This window comes from Giraffa tippelskirchi, chromosome 3 (assembly GCF_054371585.1).
Source record: "Giraffa tippelskirchi isolate mGirTip1 chromosome 3, T2T-mGirTip1v1.2.pri, whole genome shotgun sequence".
In the NCBI taxonomy this organism is placed as follows: Eukaryota; Metazoa; Chordata; class Mammalia; order Artiodactyla; family Giraffidae; genus Giraffa; species Giraffa tippelskirchi.
The window spans coordinates 107,307,477-107,330,820 of record NC_137277.1 but is presented as its reverse complement, the minus strand read 5'-3'; the positions used below and the strand labels follow the sequence as shown (position 1 = coordinate 107,330,820).

General features: G+C 39.9%; 1 protein-coding gene across 16 annotated transcripts in view; it reads left to right on the top strand.

Moving 5' to 3' along the window:
* LOC145542948 (uncharacterized) overlaps window positions 1-23,344 on the top strand; it is a 564,353-nt gene that overhangs the window by 436,013 nt on the left and 104,996 nt on the right. For 9 of the 16 annotated variants that reach the window (XR_014080291.1, XR_014080298.1, XR_014080299.1 and 6 more), the window contains one exon: window positions 13,429-13,489. The gene's annotated coding sequence lies outside the window, so the exon portion shown is untranslated. Of the gene's footprint in view, window positions 1-13,428; window positions 17,388-23,344 lie in introns of those variants that run through there. The other 7 variants (XR_014080288.1, XR_014080290.1, XR_014080301.1 and 4 more) reach the window with 3 other exon arrangements.

Below are 23,344 nucleotides of genomic sequence, written 5' to 3'. Positions count from 1 at the left end.
GGGATATTTCACAGCCACTCACATCCCAGGATCTCTGTCTCATCTTTGCAGATCACACTGTTCATGGAGAGTCTTTCTTTATTTTGTTACTTATCCTTGTCCTGCCAGAGTCTACAAAGACCCCGGCTCCTGCATGTATCCGTTCACATCAGTGGAATGTCAGCACCATTCAAAGCCGTTCCTTCCATACTGGTGTGCATTCACCGATTGCAAATCAGCTTATTGTATTTTTAAAATTCCACATTTTCTTGAAAATGCTGTATTTGAAGATGAAAATATTATTCTCACAGAAGCATATTACACAAAGGGGAAAAAGAGATGAGAGAGAAAGCAGAAAGGGGGAAAGGAACAAAGGAAACAAAGAGAATGATCAGGTAGAATTTTGTTTTCAAGTCCAGACAGCTGATTTATTATAATCAAGTTTTGTCGAGGTTTCCATTTATTTCTACATATTCATTTCTTTTCAGAAACTTCTCCTCAAAGCCAATCAGCAGTGCTACAGTATTGGTCTCTGTCCAACTTTGTGCAGTCAAACTGAGCCAACATTATTAGCACTCTGCAAAAGTACCTTCCCTTAATTATAAACTCAACTTTGAACATACTGCTTTTTTCCTAGAAAGCCATTGATCATTAATGATTTGATCACAGAAATCCATGGTTACAGGTGTCCATTTTGCAGTTTTAACATGTGCTGTCTGTTCAGAGAACATTTGTAGTATTATTTAATAGGCGCTTTACATTTGGGGGATCCATAGAGGAAAGCATCTCATTTCCTACCAAAGAAATAGACTTTGAAAGCTCCAAAGAACAGCTGGAAGGAAAAACGGACTAATCCCCCTATTCAGAAACCTCTGAGCTTTCTTCTCTGCCCAGATGTAGTATTTATTCCATTGAGTCTGTGCTGTGCTGTGCTTAGTTGCTCAGTCATGTGCTACTCTTTCCATCCCTATGGACAGAGGAGCCTGGCAGGCTGCAGTCCATGGGGATTCTCCAGGCAAGAATACTGGAGTGAGTTGCCATGCTCTCTTCTAGGATCTTCCCAACCCAGGGATCGAACCCAGGTCTCCTGCATTGCAGGCAGATTCTTTATTCTCTGAGCCACCAGGGAAGCCCAAGAATACTGGAGTGGGCAGCCTATCCCTTCTCCAGGGGAACTTCACAACCCAGGAATTGAACCAGGGTCTCCTGCATTGCAGGCAGATTCTTTACCAGCTGAGCTACCCAGGAAGTCCAATTGAATCTGTATTAAATCTAATTCTCACTAGACCCAAGCTGATCATTAGGGCAGGGAGGCTAACTCAGTAATGTTGAAGCTGGCCACATAAACTTCGCTCCGTGAAAAAGGCTTTTCTAACTTCGAGCAACCCTCTTAAGGTTTCTGTTTCTTTGTCTGAGTGGTTGGCTGAGATCCTCATTCATGTCTTCAGTTAGTACCAGAATGCAAATATGGAGACTACTTTGTGCTCAGAAATAGAATCTAGTATGATTTTTCTCTATATTTTAGAATTCAAAGAGCACGTATTCAAAGCAACAGCACTGAGTTTAACTAAGGTTCAGGGACTTTCCTTTACCCCAGATCACAGAAACAAAAGAATTTTTTTTCATTGCCCCAGACTTCCCCAGTTGCATCAAATCAACAAATATCCCCTGTGTGCTTATCCCTGGATCACACAACACCAAGGAGCATCACCAACATAATGTGAACAATGCACCTGGAGTTTGCAGTGTGGTCGTACTGGTGCTCATTTATGTTTATTTGTTTGTTTGTTTGTTTCTGGCCTCACCGGGCGGCATGCGGGATATCTTAGTTCCCCAACCAGGGGTGGAACTCATGCCCCCTGCAGTGGAAGCATGAAGTCTTAACTGAAGGACCACCAGGGAAATCCCTTGGTACCCACTATGTGAAAGCAATTGGGATGGGTCCTTTGGGAATGAATAAGCACAGTCCTTGACCTCAAATCATTTAGGCTCTAAACAGGAAGACATGCCATATGTACATATGAAATAAAACAATCTAAGAAGTAAGTAACAATATACAAGAATATGATATGTGTAACTAGACACTGTAGGGGTTCTTTGCCAAATTGTTTGCATAAACAAAGAATGTTGTAAATTCAGATGAAGAGCATGAGTCAAATTAAATGCTGTACCTTGGAGACAGTGAGAACTGTCCTCAGTTCTGAGGCAATGTAACTGTTCCTATGTGGGCAAACCGTGCCCTGGCCACTTGGACATGCCAGTGGAACACTTTGGTGTCACACTTCAGTTTTAACATGCTGATCCATTTTCATTTCAGCTCTGATGCTGCTTCTGTAAATATTTTTCTTTTTATTCACTTGTCCTTTGAAAGCCCGATCTTAGACTCTGAGCGTTAATATTCTACATTTTCAATTCTGTTAGTTTTCTCTGCAGCCAAATGTGCTTACATTCTTGTTCACCCAGTATTAATAAAAAGGATGTTTGCACAGTAGGGAAGCGTATTCTCATTTATCTCTGACCAGAATTGTGAAGAATGGAATGGTCTGATGGCCATTATCTTAACCCTATATGACTGCAAACATTTTGAAGTAGTGGAGGAGACAACTGAACCACGAAACCCACATTAAAGTGTGCTTCTCTAAGTTATAGACTGCAGATTAAGTCCCCAGTCACATTTCTTACATAGGATTTTTTTTTTTGCTATAAATAAGTGTAAGATTATTTTGTGTTCAACAAAATAGGGTTACCCAACTTGAAAGACTGCAAAACTCATGAGTTCAGAGTTCTCAGGGGGAATTACTTGGCATATCATTCTTTGAAATTCCTCCCACCCTGTTAAAGAGAAACATTAAAGGTCGTGACAGTGTTCCTCTGTTGGGATGTCCTAGCCATCCTATGGGAGAAAGTCAAAGCCATGAAAAACTGTTTCTGTTATTTCAAGAATGACAACGTTTTTATATTCAGTTTACTGCAAACAAGATTTAAACATAAATGAAATAAAAGGATGCATTCAAAAAGAATATAAACAATTCTAAGACTTTACACTGATAAGAAACTCTTAGAGAGTAGTAGTATAAGAAGCAAACACACACACATACACGCACAAACACACACGCATACCACTGAAGATTAGTAACTATTTCTAAGCAAGCTACAATCAACAAAGCACAATCACAAAGAATCTTTTAAGTAAATATTCTCTCTGATGACTATATCCTCACTTACAGAAAAGCTTTCTAGTATTTTCAAATAGGCACATGAATTTAGTCAATAAGTGGCAAGAACCAGATTCTCTCTATATCATTTCCCCTAAATTAATGGGTTGAGCATGAATTATTCTAACAACTCATGCTTCTTGGATATCCACTATATATTTTTCATAGAAAGAGGAACAAAAGAAAGAGAGAGAACTTCTGTTCATTGTCTGATATCTGTGAGAAACAATATAGCAGTTCGTAAGAAGTCTACACTGAACCCTGATAATAAAAATGCCGAGTAAAGGAAAAGCTGAAGCAGTGTGAACTGGTGGGTATTTGGCAACGCAGATCTGGTGTGGGAAAAGTCAGCAAATGGTAACATTAGCGGAGTTGTTTTCACCAAGGAAATGTAGCTGGAGCAGAACTTTGAAGTGTTGTACTAGATAGGTATAATCCAGGACTTGACTCAGAGTGTGAGAACAGTTGTCTCTCTGGATGGCTTCCAACCAGGGACACTGCTGAAACACCAGATTGTCATCAAATTTCTCCTTGGTCGTTGGCACGGTTAGCATTGTGGAGCAGGGGTGAGGTGGGGTCTCTTGGCCTCACATATAAAGGATCTTCATTCTCCTCACCTCGGCCAAGGGCCCTCTGTTCCTTTCCTCTGACTCAAGGTTGATGGATGTCTCTCTTGTAAGAGGGTTGCACATGCCCCTAAGCCTCCTAAACATGAATGGCACTATCCATTCCACAGTTTCCTGCACTGAAGACAGATTTACAGAGTTGTTATAAGCCTGGTATAAGTGGGTGAAGTATCTAATCAGGGCAAAGGGTTGAAGTCAGTTGGAGAGAAGTGGCTCACAGAATGGAAGAAAACCAAGTATCTTAAGTGATCATAATTAGCGTGGATGTGGGGGTTCCAGAGGGCTTCCCTCGTAGCTCAGTAGTAAAGAACCTGCCTGCCAAGCAGGAGACCCGGGTTTGATCCCTGGGTTGGAAAGATCCCCTAGATAGGAAATGGCAACCCACTCCAGTATTCTTGCCGGGAGAACTCTATGGACAGAGGAGCCTGGCGGGCTACAGTCCGTGGGGTCATAAAGAGTTGGACATGACTTAATGACCAAACAACAGCTGCAGTAGCAGGGGGTTCCAGAATTCTGTCTCCCTGCCTAGTCCCCCATGGAGGTCCCTGTCATTCTTCTGTGGAGTTTGTGGAAAATCACTAGCCCAGGCTTAATCTCCAGTCTGTTGTGTTTACCTTGGTTGCTCTGAGCAGTCTAGGGCTGTGGTCAGAATGGATTGTTTGAAGGTCCACTGTCTAAGCAGTTAGTAATGAGCAGCAGCCACTGAAATAGCCCCAGGATCATCTGGCCACATGCCAGCATTCCTGGGACATGAGGTGTTCAAGAATATTTGATGAGGGAGGGAGAGACTGCTGTGTCAGAGCTGAGTGCTTTCCACACAGATCCAAGGGGGGGAAAACAAAACAAAAACATATGTGGCCTGAATGGTTATCTCAGGCCCAAGACAAACACCTCACTCTGGTTGTTCAAGGTTGTCTTTTTATATCCCTTTTATATATCAGGGCTTTGAATGAGCCACAGAGAAGCAGCAGCAACAGATGCTGTTCCCATGAGGTTTCTGGAATCTATTTGGCCACTGTTCACCTCGGCAGCCGGGCATTTGGACAATATCTGGGAACAGCAAGCTTGGCACTGAAGCTCTTGTGGTGCCTGTTTTGCTGGGTGCCCATGCCTGAGTCCCCGGGGTCAGCGAACAGCTATTGTTCACACATCCTCATAGTTTCTCAGTCTCCCTCCCAGGAGGGAGGACATTTCTTAACGATGAGGAGTCTTTGAGGCCTGCCTCACACCCACAGTGAAAGGTGGGCTCTGAGCCCTGCGCCCCGAAGTGCACAGAGGAATAGGAGCTTTCTCTTTTCTGCCCTCTGTGAAGAACATGGCAAGGCCACCGATGGGACAGAGAACACAAACAAATTTGGCCACCTTGCTGCCAGGGCCTTAAATGCTACCAAGCAAAGGTGGGAGGAGCAGACTGTGGTTGTTTCGGCTACACTGACATTCCAAGTCCTATGTATGACCTCTGCTCAGCCAGTCCATGCTGTTATATCATTGGATGCTCTGCAGAGAACAGAACCAAAAAAATGTGAAACTGGTTCTCAAAATGTCCTGATGAGATTACAAATAAAATTTCAAATAAATTTTATTAAACAAATTTTTTCTTTCCTTTTATTAAAAATGTTATGTAAGATTTTTATTAAAGTTTTTATTTTATTAAAAACAAGATCTTTAGTTAGCAGTGAAGAAAGTAGATACTTAGTTGTTGGGCTAATATGGGAATGATTCAAATGCTTAAAATTCAAGTCAGGTCACGGCAACTACCAGGCATTGTCCTGTCTCTCCTGGCTTCAGTTTATAAAGTGAGGCAAGAAAGGACCTCTTTCTACATTCTAGGAAGGAGTAGGGATTTGGCTGGCTGCTCAGCTCAATTAGCTAAATGCTTTTGTTTCCTGCACTGGGTATTGGGCACACCCAGTTCAGAAATGGAATGAGGAAGCCCAGGCTTGCTTGGCTCTTCTAATGCCTGCCAGGCTGCCAGGAGAGCACTGCCCTGCCCTGCCCTGCCCTGGACTCCTGATCTGAAAGACAAGTGGTGAGTGTGTCCTGTTTCCACGAGGTGAGCTGGGCTATGGAAGAGCTCACTGTCAAGATCATGTTCTCCTGGTTTACCCCATGCCACAGGAAAAAGCTGGTACCCCCAACTGCTTTAGGAAATGATGTGTGTTCATCTACTGCCAAGTTGGAGAGAAACCTTACCCAAAAGATCCTTAAAATGATTTCAGAAAAAACCATGAAAGTAACTGCATGGCCCACACTATTTAATTACAGAATGCTTCAATGATTCCATAATGCCTCAGTGATTGGCAGAATCTGAGCATCTTCAGGCCAACCTCACAGAGGTGTTTTTCTCTGAAGAATAAGATTTGACAGTGACAGTTGTGTTTTGATTTCTTGATTTGCTCAAGTATAAAAGAAACTAACTGCACAGTTGTTTGAATTCATGTTACTGATAAATAATAATGTTCAAAAAATTTGCATATGTATAAACAACAGAAACTGCTGTTAAAATATTTGTGAACCTTCAAAAAATTGCCATTCAAGGGGCCCCTGAACTTCAATGACCTGTGTCTTGAGGAGCCAGGTGTTGCAGATGAAGGGTATCCCTTAGGAAAGGACAACCACACACAAATTTAACTGCACTCACTGTGCTTGCATGCAATAGTGTCTGACTCTTTGTGACCCTGTGGACTGTAGCCCTCCAGGCTCCTCTATCCATGGAGTTTTCCCAGCAAGAATACTGGAGTGGGTTGCCATTCCCTTCTCCATGGGATCTTCCTGACCCAGGGATTGAAGCCAGGTCTCCTGCATTGCAGGTGGACTCTTTCCCATATGAGACACCAGGGAAGCTGCATTCAATGTACTCATTGTTTATTACCACTGTCACTGAGGACTCAGATTTGATTGACCTCAGGCAAATTACAACTGTCCCCACCTGTGGCCACAGGAGCACAGAGGTGATAACCCTTAGGAGAACTGTACCACCTACAATGACCCTAACTACAGACATCAAACAAGCTGGAACCAGTTCCTTCTTTCTCATTTATTGGGATTCCCAGGGCTTAAAAAGGGCCACAGAGCACTTCCTTCCAAAAATGTATCCAACTTACCAGTCTGCACATCACTTACAGTGATAAGCAATGTTTATAAGTGTGTCCATCAAATTATAAAATGAAATATGAACAATGCTCCAGTTGTTAACTGTCATTTTATCATCAAAGCTACAGAATACAGTCATGGTCCAATAAGGTCGCAGCTTGAAGCTAGAAGGTGTCAAGGCTGCCTCTAAAGGTCATCCCCGGCCTGGTGTGAGCTAGTTTCCTGAACTTGTACTTCTGGATTTGGAAGCTACACTCAGTTCCTTAATTACTCACACCCACTGTGCGGTGCACTCTGCCAGAGCAATGTCCCCACCCTGGTCTGTTGAGAGACAAACCAACTTGACCCTGCCACACCCTGTGTCTCCCTCTTAGGGACTCTGAGCCAGGAGTCAGAGACCATTGACAGCATGTTCAATTCAAACTGTCTAGAATAGTCAATTCTGGGGCCTTCCAGAGTTGTCTTTCTTTTTTCAGGCTGGAATGAGAACTCTATTGAAATCATTACTACCTTCCACTCAGACTTTCTATAAGAGGGTGGTGACTCTTACACATGGATTTAGGATTCAGAGGAAGAGAAAACAGTGGAATCCTGGTGTATGTCACAATTAAACTTGTACTGTAGGAGATAAATTGCTTCTAGATATATTTGGCCTACAGGCGTACCCAGTATTTTAAATGTGAATTTGTTATCCATGTTTTTTAAAAAAAAATGAGAGGACAACCCATAAAAACCTCTGTATGGTTTTTCTTGAAAACTTCAACTATTTGGCAACACTGAGCCTGCCTTTCCACGTGGTGCCAGTCAGCTGGAATTGCTCTGAGACTTTGCGTGGGCCGTGCATTCTCCCTTTACCACGTCTCTGCTCTGTGCCAGTCTGAGTGTGATGCTAAGGCCGGATGATTAAAGCAATGTAGCGCCTTAACCTGACCATCTTCCTTCACTTGTATTATCTGTCTGACTTCTATAGAAATCTGAAATGTGATGCTTGCTCTAAGCCACACCATCTCCTTTATATACCATTTACCACTTCCCCTGCGGCCCACAAAAGCTGACATGAAAATGTTAGTACAGCCTTGGTGCACCTACTTCACAAAACACCTCCCAGTTAGTCTGCCAGAAGGGGCACAATCTTGGGATTACCTTGATAATTTCTGTATCTCTTTCTTAAATTATCCATGGGAACTTGCTGAGAAGTGTACAAGCCATTAATTCCTCAGGAAAAATCTACCCTTGGGTAGCCAGTAAATTTGGCGAACTTCAAATGAATGTCTTTGTACTCAAAGACAGTGATCAACTGTGAGCAAACAAAGCATCTTGAGCATAAATAGAGTCTGCATAATTCCTCCAGATAGAAAAGTTTCATAACTAATATAAAGAATATGTGGCAGAGTTATTCTGACAAGTGCAGTTTTTGAAGTACAGTAAGAGAACAAGTTTGCTTCCTTTAATAAGGACTAAGTGCGATGCCTAGAGGTGGGAGAGACCACGGAAAAGTACAGTTCATAGAGCTGAACTTGAATGGTGAGCAGGGTCTGAGCATGTAGAAAGTGAAGGGAGGAGTTTTCTCTATTGAAGGAACAATCTGAAAAATGCTCAAGTGGGGAATGTGGGCAATATACCCAGAAAGAGAACAGTTCAGTTTGCCTGGAGTGTCGCTGAGGTTCTCATACTCATGAAGCCTCAACTATTTAAAGCTGAAGATTCTATGGTGTACCTCCAGAAACCTGTCTTTTAATCATCATTACAAATGAATTTTTGTAAAGAGATCACCATCCCTACTATGAGAAAGCCTTGCAATGTGTGTTTATTGGGTAGATTTGGGGATAGAGGTAGTGTCCAGGTTTCAAATAGCCTTGGCTTCAGGTCATGGAATTTATAGTTTTTCTATGGTCAGCAAAGAGCTACTTTTACTGGCAGTTTAATATTTAATTTTGGGGATAAGGGAGAAGGATGCCTTAAAGATGACACTCAGATTTGGATCCTAGAAGACACCATTAACAGAAACATGAAGCATGAGATTGGGGAATGGTCCTTGGTTCATTTTCTGCCTTCAGGTATGCTTAGCCTACACTTCCTTTGATTGGCTCTAGCACCACTTACAGTGGAGGAGTGGATACTCTTGGGCTGTAGTTCGGATCCCTTTCGTCTTGGACTGGTCACACAAATTTTCTAGGAGTCAGTTCCTCATCTGTGAGATGGAGATGACAATAAAGTATGTTTCCTGATCCGCTGTGCATCTAAATTGGGTAACACATCTGAAAGGCCGTTAGAGGACTTCTCATATACAAGAAATCATCTTCCTAGGGAGAAAAACCAATGTTTTAAAGTTCCTAACATAACTAACTATGTGCTAGTTCACCTATGCCATGGCTTACCTGTGTTTGCAGAGTATGCAGTGGAAATGTTCATTCTAAAATGCTAAGAAGAAAGCAAACTGGATACAAAATGGAATCTATAGAGTGATTATATTTTAAAGTTACTGTATTATATGTGGGAAATATAGCTGTATTTCAATAGTTGTTTTCTCTAGTGGTAAGGTTGTACATAAATTCCCATTTTCTTTATTGACTGTGTGTATGTAGTTTAGATAGAGTCCTCAGGGAAAACGGAAAAAGTCCCAAAAGGCATGCCTTGAGTTTGCAAAGACTAAGTCAATGTGTCTCGATTAAAACCGTGAGTCCTTCTAATATTTCCATTGGATTTGCTTCCAAATGTTTGCCTTCTTAATGGATTGTAAATAAATTGGAAGGGACCCACCACCGGAGCCTAATAAACACAGAGAAAGCTAATGTCTGGAGAAAGGAGAAGGGAATTTATTGGAACAGGCCAATGGTGTTCCCATAGAGGGTATCATCTTGTTACAAATTTCTGATTTTTTCTGGGGGACAGGAAGAGTGAAAAAGCATGATGCATGACAAGAGGCTTGCCTTGAATTCTGCCCTGGGCTTCCAGAGAAACAAGAGCTGGTGCCTCCAGGATATTTAACATGCTCCTCACAGCTTGAAGCCAGAACAAGATCAAACTGCATACAAAGCTAGGATTTATGAATGTCAGTATGGCAGACTTCTAAGGCCTCGGGATTAGCAAGATGAGAAGAGAGTGGTGTGTATCTTCATTATGTGAGTTACTGAAATTATTGAAATGAAGGACAGAGACCACCTGGGCCATAAAGTACAGGTAATTAGTGTTTCAGAAGATGTCCCTAAGGTGGGAACCATGGTCATCCCAACTGGATTTCTAATTTACTGATTGTTTATTCAGAATATTCATTCAGGTCAGTGTTATAGAGACAAATGATTCTTTCGTGTTTAGTCCTACTTCATTTTGTTCAGAAGAATGTGAGAGATTTGGAGACTCGGGGTTGGATATCAAAGAGAAAAATGTATCAATACTGAAGGGCATTAGCCGTCCATATTGTGTTAATAGGTTTTCAACCTAAATTGCAAAAATGAATTTTCAGACAATTACCAAGGGGGAAAATGTGTCTAAAAAAGTGTCCCATCATGCTTTCATGCCAACTTCACATTTTTTCACCTGAATTTATTGCAGGAAAGCAAATGAAAATATGTATGATTATGACCTAGAAGCAACATGAAACATTTGAATGTTCGTTGAATTTAGCCACAAGCTTTTTTTCTGGTTCTCACAAGAATGTTTTTTACAGGAGACAAAGCATCTAATTTTATTTCAAAAGCCATTTATTTTCCTATTAAAGCAAAAACAAAAACTAAGAACTCTAAATATCTGTCCTCTGGAATGTTTGAGGTCTTAATTTTGGGTATTTATGCCTGTTTTTGCTTTGGCTTTCATTTTTGAAGGTGGAATATAGGGTGGGTTGACTCAAATTGATACATATTTTAGCTTTCTACTTCATGTTACTGGCATCAGACTAATATAATTACTTCCCTAGAAGGTTTTTTAGTGATTATTCCTATCTGTCAGAAGAATATGCCTATGTGGGCTTCCCAGGTGGCTCAGTGGTAAAGAATCCGCCTGCAGTGCAGGAAACCCAGGTTCAGTCCTGCATTGGGAAGATCCCCTGGAGAAGGGAATGTCTACCCTCTCCAGTATTCTTGCCTGGAGAATTCCATGAACAGAGGAGCCTGGGGAGCTACAGTCCATGGGGTCTCAGAGTCAGCCATGGCTGAGTAACTAACACAAAACAGGAGAGAAATAAAACAATCCTTATAATTTCTTGCTGGTTTGGGCTATCTTTTTTGTGTGAAATATTAACACTAACATTAAAAAATATTTAGTTTCTACTTATTTAATTTTCAGTAATCTTTTATTTATCAAAAGTTATATTTTATTAGCTACATCAGCCATGCATATATACTTGTAAAACCCAAAGACGTTCAATATGAAGCTAATATAAAAAAAAATGTGGCATTCTACTTCATCTTTATTATAATGTAAACATTAAGGTAAAAAATCTTTTGAAATTGTCATTGATTCTATAAGAATTATGAAAACTGTCCCTTTTAGAACACTGTTCCTATTTTGTGTTATTGTGCTAGCAGTTCATGTTTTATTTTATTTACTTTATCATTTTATTGCACCTCTCTTTATTGTGCTTTATGGATACTGTAGTTTTTGTATAAATGGAAGGTTTGTGGTAACCCTGCACTGAGCAAGTCAATGGTGCCATCTTTCAACAGCATTTGCTCACTTTGTGTCTTTGTGTCACATTCTGGTAATTCTCAAAGTATTTCAAACTTCTCAATATTGTTGCATTTTATGGTAATCTGTGTTCAGTCTTTTTAACCATTTTTAATTGAAGTATAGTTTATTTTCAATACTGTGTAATTTGAGGTGTACAGCAAAGTGATTCGGTTGTGTGTGTGTATATATGTATATATACATATGTATATGTATATATACATATATATATATATATTCTCTTTCAGATTCTTTTCCATTATAGGTTATTATAAGATATTGAATACAGTTCTCTGCACTATATAGTAGGTCCTTGTTTATCTGTTTTGTTTCTAGTAGTGTGTATGTATTCATCCCAAACTCCTAGTTTCTCTCTCCCCCTGACACCACATCTTCTTTATCCATTTATTTGTTGATGAACATTTAGGTTGCTTCTATGTCTTGGCTATTGCAAATAATGCTGCGGTGAACATCAGGGCGTATGTACTTTACAGAATTAGTTTTCTCCAGATATATGCCCAGGAATGGGATTGCTAGATCATATGGTAACGCTATTCTTAGTTTCTTAAAGACCTCCATATTGTTCTCCATAGTGGCTGCACCAACTTACATTCCCACAAACAACGTAGGAGAGTTCCTTTTTCTCTGTATTCTCTCCAGCACTTAACCGTTTGTAGACTTTTTAATGATAGCCATTTGGACTGGTGTGAGGTGATACCTCATTGTAGTTTTGATTTACATTTCTCTAATAGTAATGATGAGCATCTTTTCCTGTGCCTGTTGGCCATCTATATGTCTTCTTTGATGAAATGTCCATTTAGATCTTCTACCCATTTTTCGATTGAGTTGTTTTTGTTTTTTGATAGAGATATTTGTATATTTTAAGGAGGCAAGAATATACAAAGAAGAAAAGTCAGTCTGTTCAATAAGTGGTGCTGGGAAAACTGGATAGCCGTTGTGAAAGAATGAAATTAGAACATTCTCTAATACTATATGTGAAAATAAACAAAAATGAATTAAAGATCTAAATGTAAGACTGTATACTATAAAACTCCCAAAGGAAAACATAGGCAGAATATTCTTTGATATAAATCACAGCAAGATTATTTTTTTGGATTCATCTCCTAGAGTAATGGAAATAAAAACAAAAATTAACAAATGGGACCTAATTAAACTGTAAAGCCTTTGCACAGCAAAAGAAACAATAAACAATGAAAAGGCAACCTATGGACAGGCAGAAAATATTTATAAATGATGCTATTGACAAAGGATTAATTTCGAAAACAGTTCACATTTTAAATATCAAATTTCTGCAAAACAGTGACACTTTTAAGCAAATAAATAAATTTTCTTTTTTAGATGAAACATGAGCTACAAATCATTGCTATAAACGTAGCAATATAGAATCTTTATTTCTAGGAAGTATTATATGCTTTTAATTATTCTGCAATGACATTAACCATCTGCCTTTGGGTTTGAAATCTAAACACTTTTCTCACCAACATAGATGTATAGAAAATACAATGAAATAACCTTGATTTCACCCTCTGAAAGGAAGTAATGAGACTCATACCTTCTCTTTGCTCTGAGGTTTGACGTTAAGCAAAGGAAGGATGTCATTGTTTATTTTCACCTGTTTTTCTACATTATCTTGTTATGACATCACTATCCTATCTATGTATCTATGGTGTGAAGAGTAAAGAAGGTCATAGACTAGAAATTAATCTGATCTGAGAACAGATCATACACAGCCCTTCCATATGCATTGTCTCTGTAATGATGTGAAAATATGAGTCATGATGACTCATTTACTTTCTGACCTAACCTATTGTCTTCTTCTCCATATTTAATAGACTTACCTGAACTCGAGTCTCTGTTCATCTGTGTGACATCATGGATTTCACCTTTTTTTTGGTAAGTATCAACCTGAACACTTTACTGAAACATTCAGATGCATTCAAACCCCTAGATATTTAGGACAATGTAGATGAAAATTCTCTTTGGATTCTCTAATGTTATAGCTGGATTTTATGCTTTCATTACAAAATGTTAAATCTTTTGGAATTCAGGAGCTGTTTATCATTGATTGAGGTAAACGTACATAAAAATTCTTTGTCTCATCATAGCCAAAGAGTCTGAGGAAGGTGGGCTTCAAAATAAACCATATTTTTTGCTTTCTTAGTTTGCATTCTTCCTGCTCCTCAGGTTCATCTCTGCTTTGGACTTGTAAACAGTAGACTGGGGAAGCTCAGAGATGATCTCTTCTAACACATTATCTAGAGAAGGTCACTGCAGCCAAGAAAAGCAAAATGCGTCATTTAAAGTTGAATTCAGATCTGAGACATTGCCTGGCTTTATCACAAGATTCTGAACAGAGTTCAGTGAGCTCAGGGTAGCTTTGGCTTTCGGGGTTCGGGGAAGGAGGGGAAGCTTACCATTAGCAAATGGAAAAAGCTTCCTGAAGCAGAGAAAAAGCACTTCTACAGCCAATTAAACAAATCACCCTAAAGGGGAAACATATTTCTCCATTAAAGCTTGCCAGCATAAAATATTTCCCAATTAGTTCAAAGAACACAGCCACAGATGTGGGCCAAAATATGCTCCCTCCTTTAGAAGTTCTCATATCAATGGTTAGGATCTCTTTGATTTTATGAATGACTTTCACATTGTGTGGGGGGATGTTTTTCCTTTAAAGAGGAGAGACTTATAACCTTGAGAAGTTTAAACACAATTAGATCTACTGAAAATGCATTGATAGCATAGCAGATATTTCATACCAGTTTCTTAAAATGGGCAAAATAATAAATCCAAGTCCAAACTGTTGATGTTCCAGTCTGTAATACCTCTGAGCTAAATCCCACCCAAAAAGCTAAATACAATGTCTTTCCTTCTTAGAGTAGGGTTGTCATATTAAGAAAACAAAAATATGGGTTACCCTGTTAAATTCAAATTTTAGACAAAGAATCCTCTTTTAGTATGTTTCATGTAATTTGGAGGACATTTACATTATTCTTATTTTATTGGAAATTCAAATTCAACTTGACATTCTGTATTTTACCCAGCAACCCTATCCATGAGAGAATCAGGCTTCCTAGCTCAAAATGTATAAAGATATTTGTAAAAAATAAACACAGGCACATACAAATTGCACTTCACACTTCTTGGCGAATGTTCCCGGCTGTGGGACTTGCTAATGGAGGACTGGTCACTGGGAGAACCATAGCTACCCAGGATGCACATTCCATCTAGAAATCCCAGAGGCTTGTACCTTGAGACAATCTGTGAGAGAAAAGACATCAAAGGGAAATGTGTTAGAGCAACGGTAGAAAAATGTTTTCTTGTCCACGTTTTTTTGCAAGTTCTTCATTGCTGCCAAGTGGCCAGCTGGTACATTTTTCTTTTTCTTTGGCCCAAGTCCATTTACAAGACCTACACTGGGCTACATCATCGGGAAGGCTCTATCGGACTTTGTCACAGTACATATTGCAAATTAATTCCATGTGCTACAGAAGGGAGGGGCTCATATTCTCATAAGACTTGTAGACTCTTGGAATGTTAGAGCTGAAAAAGCTCTATTATTTATAAAATCATATAATTCCTTTATATCACAGATGAGATAGAAACTTGGGCCCAGGAAGCCTGAATCACTTGTGTGAGGACTCACCGCAGGAGCCAGGGCCGGTACCCTAAGTGATGACTTCAGGCTTAGGTCACTTTCCCATCACACCACAGTCGGATATTCTAATTGGAATTGACCACATTTGACTGCGAATGAATGACAATCCTCTTGATTAGTATTTCCAACACTAAAGGCACTCTTGTTCTCTTGATCATTTTACTGTCTACCCATGGTACGTGATAGTAGTGATAGCTGCTATTGCTGATGAAGTAATGCCTAGTAGGTAGTGCCTGGGCTACAGACTTATCCAACTTCTGGCTGACCCCTTACTAGGAGTGAGGACTCTGATAGGTTTGGCAAAGTCCCAGCCTCTCAGAGCATCTCTTTCTTCTTCTCTGGTACCCACTTCAAAGGACTGTAGTGAGGATGACATGACGTATGCAGGAAGAGTTCTTAGCATGGGGCCTGGCACATAGTGAGCCCCTGATCCCTGAAGAACATTGCCCCCTGTTCCAAGTCATAAAAATAGAGGTAGGTTCTGTTTTCACCAAGCTCATAGTCCAACCAAAAATAACACATATAGGCATCTCTACTTGGAAAGAAATGTTTAAAGTATTTCCTCTTAGATAAAGGCATAATATTTCATGAAATAAACAGGCGATTTGGGTTAATTATCTAACAGAGCCAGGGAAACAACCCCATCCTTATTGTTCAGAATTCAGCTGAGACCTGCCGAGCAGGCTCTATCCATGGTATGGAGAGTCCTGTCACATATTTCTCATCTTCTCTTTCTCTCTCATTCCTCTGAAACATTCACATGTGGTGGGGCTGACTTTATTCGGGCTGTTTTAACAACTGCATCCAATTACATCACTGGCTTATTTTTAAAATGATTGAATATAAGAAAAGCAAAATTACAAAGTCAGCAGGATTTCTTTTTGGCAGTACCTCACCTCTCATTCTCTGGTCATCGTTCCCAACTTCACACCCTAAACATCCAGTCCCTTTTTGTAGCTCTGATTCCTAAAAGCCCCAACCCTGTCACTCTCATACACTCTGACAGAGCATCAGGGCCAAAGTGACCTTTTCCTACACTGTCCCCCTGCACACCCTTTACACTTCCCATTTCTTTAGTTGACAGATACAGATGTGAGAGTTGGACCATACAGAAGGTTCAGCACCAAAGAATTGTTGCTTTCTAACTGTGGTGCTGGAGAAGACTTGAGAGTCCCTTGGACAACAAGGAGACAAAACCAGTCAATCCTAAAGGAAATCAAGCCTGAATATTCACTGGAAGGACTGATGCTGAAGCTGAAGCTCCAATACTTTGACCACCTGATGTGAAGAGCTGACTCATTGGAAAAGACTCTGATGCTGGGAAAGACTGAAGGCAGGGGAAGGGGATGACAGAAGTTGGATGGCATCACTGACTCAATGAACATGAGTTTAGGCAAATTTCAGGCGATGATGAAGGACAGGGAGGCCTGGTGTGCTGCAGTCTATGTGGTTGCAAAGAGTTGGACACAACTTAGTGACTGAACAACAATGACAAAGTTGACAAGTCACGTTAAGCATTTTGAGGAAAGAAAATTGAGCTCGTTCAGTCTTCAAAGTGTACTCAACTGATGGTCCAGCTAATTCAGCCATATTTTTCACTCTTTCAAAGAAGAAACTTTTAGCCCAAAACGCAGTGGATTTTTCTAAGTTGAGATCTACTCTTCAGTAGGAATGTCTGAGTGAGAGAATTTAAGTCATGTGATCCAAAGAGAATCACCCAAATGTCCCAATGTTCTGTAGGCTTCAGGGATCACTCATCTCTTTAACACCAACTGACATGGAATGTACCCCATTCTCTACAGCCCTGGGATGTCAGCTTTCTTTGCCTTGCATTTCTCCAGCTCCTAAGGAATAGTGACACGTTAAACAAATCCATCAGGTAGTGATTTGTCAGTTCTTTCTCTGATCTGCCGCTCTAAACATCTTTGCCGGATTCCTCTCTCCACATCACAACCCTGCTCCAGGCTGCCATTCTGCCTTACACGGCTAGGCACTAAATATTGACTCAACATCCGCCCTGAGTTTTCCAAAGCACAATAAACACCAGGCTAGATATTTACAAAATTTTACTAGCTTGAGACTATCCCGTGTGAATTGCAATGCAAAAGAAAATAAAATTCAAAATAAAAAATCACTGCTTATAGAACCCAACATCATACTCCTTCCAAAAATATTTCCTACCATCTCTCCTTTAAACCTCCCCACCCCATCCTATCCTTTGTGCTGAGCTTGTCCTGTGTTCCAGGCTTTGGATCATCTACTGATTCTATAGGAATTATAGAAATGAACTAGTGTGATGTCTGCAAAAATCTTTCCTCAGTTGGTCCCAGATTCTATGGAACAAGATGGGTTGAGGGGTCAAAGGACATGAGTCAACTGGGAGAGAAACTAATTTTTTCCAGCTGAATTCTTCTCCAGAGATGTCCTAGGAAGACATTTCTTAGAATGATACTTGGCTCAGGAAAACAGGGGATCTCCCAGGATCTGTTTCTGAAATGCATTTAATTGAGAGGGGGGAAAAAACCTCTTTCTCAGATTTAGCTTCTCCTCAGAGGGGCTGCCCACCTAGCCTCTGTTTCTTCTCAGGTTTTTCATGATTCTCAGAGATGAGTACCCATTTGCTGATTTACTTACTCATTCAGCAATTATTTACCAAGTACTTATTGCATGCCAGGTGCATTGGTAGCTGACAGGTAGGAAGGAATGAAATAACATCCTTGGCCCTTCTCTAGTGGAGCCTCATAGCAGAGGTGTTAGGCAATAAACATCTAGAAGCAACTTTTCCATATATAAATTGCAAACTGCTGTAAAGGAAAATGACATGGCTCTCTGAGAGTAACTGGGGAGCTGCCTTTGAAATTGGGTACAGGAAAAAACCTTATGACCAGGAGGTATTTAATCTGAGAATGAAGGATTAGAAAGAACTGGCTAAATAAAGAGAGCTGCACAGGCATGGAAGTGAGTGAGTGTGGGGCAGGAGGGAGGAGGGAAGAGGAAAAGCATTTACCCCCAAATGAGCAGTCTGTGCAAAAGGCCTTAAGGTCTTTTAAAGAAATGGTGGGGTGAGGTATGAAGGATAGGGTTGTAGGCTGGCCAGGGGAGAGGGAGGAGAAGCTAGGATACCTGGGTTATAGTGAAGCAGAGGTTGGAAGAGTTACAAAAGGACCACTTTTTAAGGGCATTCACTGTAAGCCTCAATAAAGAGTTTCTGTTTTATTCCAAATATAAAGGGAAGGTCATGAAGAAGGGGACTGTAGTGATCAGTATTATGGTTTCTTAAAGATCACTCTGAAGAGATGAGGAACTGGCAAAAATGGAGATGGGGAGATGAGTTATTGGAGTCGTCCAGGTGATGGGTGGGGGCTTCCCTCATAGCTCAGTCGGTAAATAATCTGCCTGCAATGCAGGAGACCCAGGTTCGATTGCTGGGTCGGGAAGATCCCCTGGAGAAGGCAATTGCAACACACTCTAGTATTCTTGCCTGGAGAATCCCATGGACAGTGGAGCCTGGCAAGTTACAGTCCATGGGTCGCAAGAGTCGAACACGACTTATCTACTAAAGAGAGAGAGAGAGGTGATTGGTGATCGTGGTGAGAACAGTGGAGATGGGGAAAAGGGAAATGACTCGAAAAATTATGGAGGAAGAATAGCCAGGACTTGATGAAGGTTTAGGGCTTCCCTGGTGGCTCAGACAGTAAATAATTCACCTGGGATGCAGGAGACCCAGGTTCGATCCCTGGGTTGGAAAGATTCCCTGGAGAAGGGAATGGCTACCAACTTCAGTATCCTTGCCTGGAGAATAAAATGGACAGAAGAGTCTGTTTGGCTAGAGTATGTGATGAAGGTTTAGATACAGAGCAGGAGGAATCAATGACTCCCAGAGGCTCACAAAGGAGCCTTCTGGTATCTTACAAATTCACTGTATTCATAAGTAGAGATTTCTTGAACTGCATGCTTCAAACACATGCATACATTTTATGCTCTTTACACTCTGTAGACTATACTTGAATACATATATTTATGTAAGGTTTCTGGCTGGGGAGCCTTGGGGATAGCAGCGTCCTTTTCTCAGCTGCGGAGGCCCAGATAGGACAGGTTTCACTGGGAGTTGGGCAAAGAATCAAGGGTGCTGAGACCCCTGTGAGGCACTCATGTGGACGTGGCACATGGGCAGCTGTATTTGTGCAACCTGAACTTGGAGGGGAGACCTGGGAGAAACATGATGGACTCTTTCCATTTTTAGAATTGTACTGCTGCATTCTAAGGACAGTCAGATAGGAAATAATAAACCACACCTTTTGAAAAAAATTGTAGAAAGTTAAACTTAATATTCATAAAGTATTAAGAAGTTTTCTCCACAGACTGTTTCTGGTTTCTATTGAAATTCCAAAGATCTGATGGTAACCAGAAGCCCTACAGGGCCTTCACTGTATGTAGCATTGCTGAAATTCTGGCAGCAGAGAAAATACACATAAGGACCACTTTTTAAAATTATGATTGGCCTAGATTTTATTATTCTCCAAAACCTTTCACAAAACCACAGCGCAGCTGTTTGTATGATTTTGAAGTGGTTCATAACATATAGACCAAACATCATGACACGTATGCTTTCCAAAATTTGGGGGAAAAAAAATAATCAGAAAGAAACATTCAAATTAAGCATAAAAATTTTAAAGACCTAAAGGAAATGGTAAGTCACCACGTCTACTTTGTTAGTTGAATATCTGCTGGTTATCAATCATTGGCCATATCTCCCAAATTCACACCTTCTTTTTCTAAGCTTGGAGTTGTAGCGTGGGGAATTGAAATCATCCAGATAATTAAATTTTTTAAATGACCATATGAATGAATCAAATAATCAGGCATTTCCTCTGAAATTAAAATTATTATTTAATGTTCTGATTACATATTTCTCCATATCAGTGATCCTTTCAAGATGAGTGAATCTTAGATGATACAATGAAAACAAATATAAAAGTAAATATGTACTTTTGTGTTTATATGTACACACACAACTTTTACTACTGACGTGCAAATGCAGCCATTATGGGATAACGTTTACTATAGAGTAGTTAAGAAATATAAGCCCTGCTAGGAATTTGCTCCATGAAGAAATCTGTTTAGAATGAGATCTGCCACCCACTGAATAGAGCACCCTTCAGATCTGGAGCTTATTACAACTATTTCAGAATGGCAAACTGCATGAGAGTCAAACAAAACATGTAAGCTGCCTCCACCTTAATTATGGTGTGATCCTCGTGGTTATTTCTGTGGGACTGGGAGAATCATTTTCTGGCCCATCACCATCCAGTTTATACCAAGTCACTAGAGATACCAAAGCATTTTTGAAACTCCTATATCCTAATAAATTATACAAATGATCTGTCAAAAGCAAGTTTGATTTATTAGGCACCAAGGCTGGCCAAGACACCCAGGGGAGCCATCCAAGAGCTACTGATAGAAAATACAGAAAGACTGGAGGGCAGAAATGCAACAGGAAAAGACACAAGGGCCGTATGGACCTACAGCGCAAACATGGCTGCCGCATCGTGCGCACAGTTTTGAAGAACCAGTCCAGACTCTCCTAGAGAACAAGGGCGCAACAATGTGGCTACTCAATGCGAAGCATGAATGAGGGGTCGCAATGTTAAGTGCCAGTAAGGAACTAATCAGCATGTGTATTCTAAATAGCTATTGGAGGTCCAAGAGAGCATGAAACTAAAAGCAGCCAAAGGATCCAGGTTCAGCTTACTGGTGGGAGAAGGATGAACACACTGACGTTTAGCAGCTGCACAGAAATCAGTGCTGTGGAAGAAGGGCTGAGCAGAGAGCTGAAAATCAGACTCCTGGAGCTTGAATCCAGACTCAGCCCCTTCCTAACAGTGTACTGTACTAAGTCCCTTCAGTTGTGTCCAGCTCTTTGCGACCCTACAGACTGTAGCCTGCTGGCTCCTCTATCCATGGGATTCTTCAGGCAAGAATACTGGGGTAGATTGCCATGCCCTCCTCCAGTGGATCTTCCTGACCCAGGGATTGAACCCAGGTCTCCTACATCTCCTGCTTTGGCAGGCAGGTTCTTTACCAACGCCACCTGGAAAGCCCCTGCTAACTGTGTAGTTGTCGGCAAACTCAGGTGCTTCTCTGTGCCTTGGTTTTCTGATCTATAAAATAAGAGCAATAATGAGATCTTTCTAATAACAATGTTTCTCTTCAGAGTAAATGAGTTAAATCTTGTAAAGTACTTAAAACAATGTTAAATAAGTAGGCACTTAATATATAAATGTTCGGTATTGTTATTTGGCGCCAATGAAAACAATTAGCTCGATAGCAAGTTTTTCTCTAGACATTAACTCGGGGACATAATTCATGTTTTGCAGTAAGACAAGAGAAGAAACTTATAAGTTTGTTTGTGTCATCACTTACTTTAATTTCTACTGAAAAGCAAGGGAGAGTGGATCACCTGAGAGAACCTTGGTCCTTCTCTCTGTTAATTGAACTTGCTGTAAATCTGTGGCCATGTCTTCACTGTCCAGTTGGAACTAAGATGCTGGAGATACACAAATATTTAGTACACAAGTATTTTTATAAGTCATGTTCTAGGCTACGTGTAGGGGTACAAAGTGTAATAAAACTGACCTCGGCTCTTACAGTAAATTGTGCAATCACCTTGTGAAATGTAGGCTATCTGACACATAGTTCATGCTCAATAAACAAGACCACTTTGCAGTCTCATCCCACATGTTAAAGCTTTCGTGGACACACCTTAAATTCTCTAGCACTTCACAGTTGGAACACAGGAAAAGCAAACCAGGATTTTCCAGTATTCATTTTAATTTTCAAGCCCCATTGCTTACTGTTTTCATGAATTGAAAAAAAAATGTTATTTTCCATTGTATTAAAGACTTCCTTTGGTGGTTCCCCACACAGAGAGGAAATGAGATGCATCTATAACCTATTCTGTCATTTCATGGCTATTTTTTGCTTATTTAAGATTGTTCCCCATTGAACAATTGACTAACTACAACTGACTCATGTCTTGATATTTCCTCCACTAGCTTTTAACATTTAAACAATGTTAGATTTTGTGATGATAGAATTTTGCTCATATGGATAATGAATCTAGTTCATGATAGAAAATAATAATTTATAGTCCTGGAAAACTGACTCCTAGAAGGCAGAAAACAGAATTTAGAAATGTAAATAGAAATCATATTGTAAAATATCTTTGCTGTCTCAATCTAGATCTAATATTTCATATTATTAGAATAGTAAAAAAAGATTTCTATTACATTCATTTGTCCATTTCAGGGTATCATAAATATTTACTACTATATAGATTAAAATTGAAAACTGGACACTTAGAATTTTGTCAACAAAGAACATTGCAAAGAATAATTCAAATGAGAAGTGAGTGAATATTGATTACTAGAAGGAAGTATTTTCTCTATTCTAGGTAGTATATATTTGGTATTTTAAATTATAAAAAGTGGTAATTGTTATGCCAAATTAATATTATTGTGAAAAATCCTCAAAAGAAATGTGAATTTATTTTTGGAATGGAGTTTAGTCACTCATAGTAAAACCATCATCCTAGATTTTCTATTTTCTTATGTCTAATGTCACACTCCATTCATATTTTTTGACCCTCTATAATTCATTCATTCATTCAACAAGTATATTTATTGAGTGACTACCCTGAACACTGAGGTGGGATCAGAGTTGCAGAAGAGAATGAGACAGATGAAAGCTTTGTTCCTCTGAAGTGGTATCACCTAGTTCCTGATACCTATCCTAAAAAAAGTGCTGTCCTAAATTCCATGGGAAAAAGAGAGATCCCTTTGCACTCAAGGCTGGTAAAGAACAGTCAAGGTAAAAACATCAGCATTTTATAGACTGTTATAGCAATATAATTAAAAAGAAAAGTGATGTATAATAGAAAGATTCTTCATTTACCAAAGACCTGTTATGTATTAAGTTATGCACTAAGCATTTTATATACATTATTTCATTTAACATCCTGAAAATCTAATATTACACCATAATTATTCCCATTCAATATTTTTGCCTGGAGAATCCCATAGACAGAGGAGCCT